This window comes from Melospiza melodia, chromosome Z (assembly GCF_035770615.1).
Source record: "Melospiza melodia melodia isolate bMelMel2 chromosome Z, bMelMel2.pri, whole genome shotgun sequence".
Taxonomy (NCBI): Eukaryota; Metazoa; Chordata; class Aves; order Passeriformes; family Passerellidae; genus Melospiza; species Melospiza melodia.
The window spans coordinates 40,309,285-40,315,284 of record NC_086226.1 but is presented as its reverse complement, the minus strand read 5'-3'; positions in this window follow the sequence as shown (position 1 = coordinate 40,315,284).

Genomic DNA, 6,000 nt, shown 5'->3' with positions numbered 1-6,000 from the left:
AATGTCTAGGGAATGGGATGGAAATTCAGTCAAATTAGGGAAGACACATGGTTAGACGTTTTATACAACCCAGAATTATCCGTCTCTCTCTTTCTCTCTCTCTCTCTCTCACTCTTGCCAACCAAATTGCTCTTTGCTGGTAAGGAAAGTCTGAGGGGAGCCACAGCACTGGCAGCTGCTTCTTGGGGAGTATGCTGGGATGCTAGAAAAACTGCCTGAAAATCTGCAACATCTCCCTGAAGACAGGGATTGCAGATGTCAGGAGGAGTGAAGTGGGGAATGAAGGGTCTGATTGGAGTCAGCAAAGGTGGTAGCCCTTGAGAAAGCCATCTGTAGAGAGTCCAAGCCCATTTGGGTGGTGGTGCGGCTTTTTTGGCTCAGAGTTAGGCTCCAGAATGGCGTATTTCAGGGCAGCAGCAGAAGGAAGGCCTGGGCAGCATCTGCTGTGCCTTTCCCAGCGTATGGGACGATGTGATCCTGGCAAAGCGGCGTCTGGCACGGCTGGCCAGCAGGTTTTCTCCCCTTCTCCCAGTTTCTCCACCCTCCTGGCATGCCTGGATTTTCTTCCCCCTCACCTGAGCAAGAGTGCTAGCAACTCTATGCTCCTTTTTCCAGGTGTAGTAGTACTCCACACACTGTGCCACGGTCTTAGTCTGGATCTGTTGTGAAGAGAAAAAGAAGGAATCTAAAATTCCTTTGTAGGGTGCTTTGGGGAAAAAGTAGAAGATGGAGTAAAGTAGGAAGTAAAATCATGAAGTAAATGGAGTAGGGTGTAAAATGAAATGAAGATGGAGAAAGAGAGGCATCATGCAATGTAGTAAACCGTGTATCATGCTAGGTGGTAGCACACATAATGCACAGATCAACAAGAAATCCATCTAGCACAGGTCTTCTTTGCCGGGTTCACTCCAGTTATGCCAGCACAATGTGTTGTGGAAGCAGCAGCAGAGGTGTGCGACAAGTCTGAGAGAATAAATCATCATATTCCAAAGGAGCTTGGAGAAAAGGGCTGGAGAGACAGGATCATCCTTTTCACACAGGCCTTTGATGTCCCGTTTTGTTACTACTTGAGCAGTTTTGGTACTTGAGAAGAGAGAGACCGAAGCCCAGTGTTTGTTACCAGCTAGAAGCAAGCTTTCCTCCTGATGATCTGCTCAGGTAAAGAATGTCCTGCGGCTTTACCTGCTTCTGGATGAGATGAAAATCCTTGCCGTAGGTGTGGAAAGCCTTTTGGAAGGAGTCCTTCTCCTCAGGTGTCCATCTATCAGAGCCTGGCAATAAAAAGCAGCAGGTAAATGGATCACTCGATCCACATGAAGTAGATCCCACTGGCCGCCGCAAGAAAATGGTTGCAGACCATCATTCCTGTGTGAGTACATGTCTGCTCCCTCAGAAGGTGACGAAGACAAGAGCAGGCATTCCGCGGGGAAAAGGATTGGAAAAGAAGTAAAGCTGAAGGTCTAGATGCTGGTGCTTTCCCCAGCCCCTGAGAAGACAAGACCTTGTGCTGGTGTTAAGCACAATTTGTTGAAGCAGAAACACTTGCCACAACACTGAAGGGGACGGCAGCATCTGTCAGTGAAGGAAGGAGCTCTGCTTTGCTTACCTGCGTAATGATAATCAGCCAAGGGATGGCCTTGAGCTGTTGCAGGCCCCCCTGAGAGCAACATCTCCAGAGCCTCCTGCAAGATCCAAGGGGAAAAGGCTTTAGGCGCCCCACCACACCCAAAATGAGCCGAAAAGCACAGATGCTGCCTTTCAGCTACTTTGCCTCTTCAGACATTCAAGCAACTGTATGCCATGTGAAAGCCTGGGATTTGATCCCAGTGCCTAGTTTTTGCTGCCCAGCCCTTTGATGCTGGTGCCCAAGAGTGGCATTTTGCTCCCCAAGCGAATGATTTTGCGGCTCCTGCAGCCAGAATGGCCTCAGCTGAGTGAGGCTTCTGGGAATTTCCTCTCCAAATGTCTTAGAGCAGCCAGAGCTGCAGGCGATTTCCAAGGCAGCAGGCTGCAGGAGCTTGCGCCGCCGCCTGCAGGAGGGAGATTCTCCCTGCTGGAGCCGTTTGGGCTCAGCCCTGACGCAGCTGGAGGAGACACAGCAGGCAGCAGGTGCTCTGCTCCCTGTGAAGAGCCTTCATCAAGGAGCAGGCAGGAAAGGCTGTGCCAGTGGCCGGGCCTTGTGCATTCCCTGTGCCCTCTTCTGTGCGCCCACAGAGCGGCTTCTTACCGGAAGGCTGCCGCCTGCCTGGTGCAGGCAGTGCAGGGCGCGCTCCAGGTCAGCTGCTGGCCCGGCAATGCCACGGGAGCTGGCCATGTCCAGCAGTTGTCTTACTGCAAGCACAACAAAAAGGCAGCCCAAGTCAGCCTTGAGGCCAGCAAGAGCAAAGGTTGCCATGCAAGGCGGAAGGAAAGGCCAGGAGCTAAAGGCAGCAGCTTGGAGAGCATGAAAAGGAGAGCAAAGACAGGGCCAGCTGAAGCAAGGGCCCCCGCAGTGCTGGCTCTCCCTTCAGAGCAGCTTCTTGTAGAAGAAGTGGAGGCCAATCTCCTCTCTTGCAGTGGCAAATGGGCCTGACCGATTTGGAGAGCAAGAGGCTTGCTCTTTTTGCTGCTCTGCTGCAGAAGCAGAGCGTTCTCCTTGCCTCTAACACCTCTAGATGGGAAGACAGGTGAGACAGGGAGAGAAGCGGAGGCTGCAAGAAGCTGCCTTTCTATGCAAAAGGAGACTTTGAAAGATCCAAGTATGTCAGGGGTGGAAGAAAAGCTTGAAGAGAAGCTACCTCTGTCAGGTTTTTCCATGTCAGAGTCATCTTCTCCCCAGGGCTTCCAGACCAGGCTTGCAGGCTCTTCATCCTCACTTGGTGCTCTGCTCTGCAGCTCTGGGAGCTCAGCCTGAAAGTCGCTGCCAACATTGATGTGCCTAAAGGAAGAAAGAGGTGAAGGTAAGAAAGGCAAGTGCTGGAGAGAGCCTTCCTGTGGCTGCACAGGCTTGAAGCAATCCCAGCCTGACTCTGAAAGAGCAGTTCTCCTCCTGGCCATTCCTCCAGTTTGCTGTCCTTTAACCCTAGGCCAAAACTCACGGCTGATTGTTGCCTCTTGCTTTCCTTTTCATTGTGCCTCTCCTTTCCACCTGAAAAAGATCCAAACAATGCTCCAGTTAGAAATCGTTGTGCCCAGGATGTGTCAGTAGCCCTCCTTCTCGACCTCATGGTTGCAAGCCCTGAGCTCCTCTGTCCCAGCTCCTTTCTTTTTGCTGTCATTGCCATGGTTTTGAGGTGGAATTGCCTAGGCAGGAGCCTCTAGCAGTCAGCAGCTTCCTGAGGAGGGGAAGCAGAAGGCCATGCACTACTGTCTTCAGTGCTGGGGCCACTGGGAGGAGCCAAGAGAATGGGCTGCAAGATGTGGCAGTGCAGGCTTAGGGTGGATAGAAGGAAAAGGCTCTTCACCCAGAGGGTGCTTGGCCACTGGAAGAGGCTCTCCAGGGAAGGGGTGCCAGCACCAAGGCTGACTGAGCTCCAAAAGTGTTTGGACAGCGCTCTTGGGCACAGGGTGTGATTGTTGAGGCTGCCCCGGGCAGGCCCTGGAGTTGGGCTCAGTGTTCTTTGAGAATCCCTTGCAAGCCAGAAAATTCTCTGGTACTGTGATTGTGTTCTTGAGAAGATGGCATTTCACAGCTGCCCCTGAGCATGAGGTAGAAGCAGCCCTACATGCATTGAAAGAAGTATCTACAGGATATGAAAATAGAATGTATCTATCAGAGATGTAACTCTGTAAGCACATAAGGATTGCTGATAGCAGATGATTTTTGAAGTTGAACAGCTGTGTTTGAGGACAAGGCCAGTGAAATGCTTCCATGGCCTGAATGAGAGGGATCCCAGAGGAGAAGTGCCATCATTCTGGTTTTTGCAGCTTTGGAGCAGGTGTGAGCTGAGTCAGGGCATAAGGGGATTTGTTGACACTGAAGCCCTAAACTCCTCAGGCATGACCAATTTGTTTTGGGGTCACCACAAGTGAGGTTTAGGGCTGCAATGGGTGCCAAGAACTTTGAAGCAGGTGATCCGTGGAGGAGGATCTGCAACTGCACTGGGACAGCTCTCTACATCCTCTATGGAAAGGTCTGTGTTTGCCTGGGAGGCAACACGATTCCTTCAGAAGCTGCAGCCGGCTTTGACGTGGAAGGTGGCGTGGGGAAAGTGAGCACGCAGCCTGTGTGTCGTGGTTGGTGGGAGAGGCAGCTGGAGCCTCGTGCCCTTGTGTTAGTGCTTTGAGGGCAAACGGGGATTTTCTTACCTTGGACGATCCCCAAGTGCTGTGGGGATGCCTGGAGGCAGCCGAGGAGACGAGGATGTGGGTGCAGAGGCCGGGTGTGGCGCTGAGTGCAGGAGGTGGCTGGTCAGGGACAGCCCAGCAGCTGATCCTGCAGCTGCTGCTCCAGCGCTGCTCCAGCAGCGTTCCACCAAGGGCCGCAGGAGCAGGAGACAACGACAGTTGCTATGGGCACAGCCCAACATTCCATGTAGAACCCCAGGGGAGCCATGGGACAGAAAGAGGCATGGGCCACCTCTGCCCCTTTTACTTCTGCTGCTGCAAGCTTGCTCTGAGAGCCTTGCCATTGGGTTTTTCTCCTGAGTCGTCTCAGGAGACAGGCAAAAGCAGTGCAGGGACAGCCCTGGCTCTTGTGGGTGCTTCTCTGCAAGGTGTCTCCAGCTGAACGTGCCCAGGAATCTGTCTGTGTCCAAGGGCCCAGAACCTCATCTCCTGCCCTGCAGAAGCAGCAGGACTCCTCCCGCTGGCTCTCCTTCAGCTCTGAGAGGAGCTAGAATTTGCAAGTTGTTCAGGCGAGAGGCAACTCCAAAGCTTCCTCTCAAAGTGGAGGCATTTATGCTGCCCCCTTTCTCAAATGTCCTTTTGGTGCCCAATAATGCCGCTTGATGTTTTCCCTCCTTTGGGCCTCTGAGCTGGTCACTCACCTCATCACTCCTTCCTTGAAACTTAGAGAAACAGCATGTTTCTCAGGGGAACTGATGGGGACACACAGACAGGGACAGCACAGTGGCATTTCTGTAGCAAACATGAATGCAGACTTTGTATATCCCTCTTCCAGCTCCCTTGGAGAAACTAGCTGTTTGTCTCAAAAAACTCGGGGATTCCTCTAAGAAAGGAACACTGATGGAATTACCTTTCCACACTGACGGCCTTGGCGTTTCTTTTAATACTTTGATTCCAGATAGGACAAAACCCAGCCAGTTTTGCTGCTTCCTGGCCTATAGTTAGGGCAAAGCAAATCTTGCTTCAGTCCCAATCTTGCTTCCTTCCCGGGCTGCATGTTGCCCACAGGGCAGCAAAGTGAGGGGGCAGCTGTAACAAGTGCCACTGCAAGGCAGATACTTTGTAGGCTCCAAAGCCCAGCTGCACTGCCTCCATCAGACAAGGGCAAGCTTCCCTGCGCTGCTTCCCAGAAGCAGCCTGGCAATTGCCCCCTCCCTCGCCCCCTCTCCACCCTGCACAGCCCCTGCCACCAAAGCCTTGCTGGGCAGTGCCATTTGCTGGGCTAGATGAAAGAGGGAGTTTGCTTCTTCTTTGGTGCAAATACCTAAGCTGTGGGAAGTCAGAGAGAGGATGATGATCCCAGCCGCTCTGCTTTAGCTAAGGAGATTGGTGGAGGCCCAGAGCGGGAGAGGGCTCCTTTCAAGAGAAACTGAAACTGAACTACTGATGCCTTTGTGGTGCATGGGATATGAATTGGATAGAATTGGAGGGGTTCTAGAAACGTCTTCCAAGGTGGTCAGGTGCATCAGTGCCCCAAAATGAAACAAAGTTCTGTTGCTGGGCTACAAAAAGGACTAAAGCTGTTGCTTTTAGGGCAGAAATGATGGTGAGAGCAGAGCACTCATTTTGATCCAATTCATTGAATTAAACAAAGCCTCCCTTTCCACTGGCAGCTGAGATTTGTAGGAATCAAAGGATGAAGCACCAGCATTATTTCCCTGGCAGTAAAGGAGA